Raw genomic sequence first — 663 nt, forward strand, 5'->3', positions numbered from 1 at the left:
GGTCTCGGCGTGGTGTTCGCTTGTGCATCCCTGGTGGCTGCTGATGCTGAGTCTCTGCAGCGCTTATCGACGTCCGTTACTCTCTTTGGTGAAATCTTTGTTCGTGTCTTTCCCCGATTTTCCAACGGGACTGCTTGCTTTTTTTGCTGCTCTTGCTGAGATTTAAAATCTTCGTGTATTCTAGACGCAAGTTCTTTGTTGGCTACGTCATTTGCAGATATTTTTCCCCAATCTGTAGCTTGTCTGTGTTACACATCTCGTGAGCTTTCGCAGACATGGTTTTTGTTTTGATGATCGATTTATCGGCTTTCTCTTGTCTGGCTAGATCTCGCTTTCGCTGTCGATTATAAAGCTTTTCTTCCTGAAAGCTTTATAATCTGACGTTCTACATCGAAGTTCATGATTCGGTTTTAGATGTGACGGGTGGGTAAAGCTTCTGTTCTGTCTCTGTCCAGTGGTCCAGCATCACATGTCGGGAGGCTGTTCCTCGTCCCCCGCGCCTTTGCCAGGGTCAGTCGAGCACAGTCGCGTGGCCATTTCTGGGTTTTCTATTCTCCTCTAGTCACCAATGTGTCAACACTGCAGTGTTTTATAACCGGGAGGCCATGTGGATTTTTGTACTGGGCTGAGTGATTTTCCTACTTGCTTCTTCTTGATTAGGTT

The 663-nt window shown here is 46.6% G+C and overlaps 1 protein-coding gene across 1 annotated transcript in view; it reads right to left on the reverse strand.

Moving 5' to 3' along the window:
• Positions 1 to 663, reverse strand: part of CUNH7orf57 (chromosome unknown C7orf57 homolog) — a 9,879-nt gene that overhangs the window by 2,761 nt on the left and 6,455 nt on the right. The window lies entirely within an intron of this gene.

The sequence above is a fragment of the Pteropus vampyrus genome, unplaced genomic scaffold (genome assembly GCF_000151845.1).
Source record: "Pteropus vampyrus isolate Shadow unplaced genomic scaffold, Pvam_2.0 Scaffold449, whole genome shotgun sequence".
NCBI classification, from domain to species: Eukaryota; Metazoa; Chordata; class Mammalia; order Chiroptera; family Pteropodidae; genus Pteropus; species Pteropus vampyrus.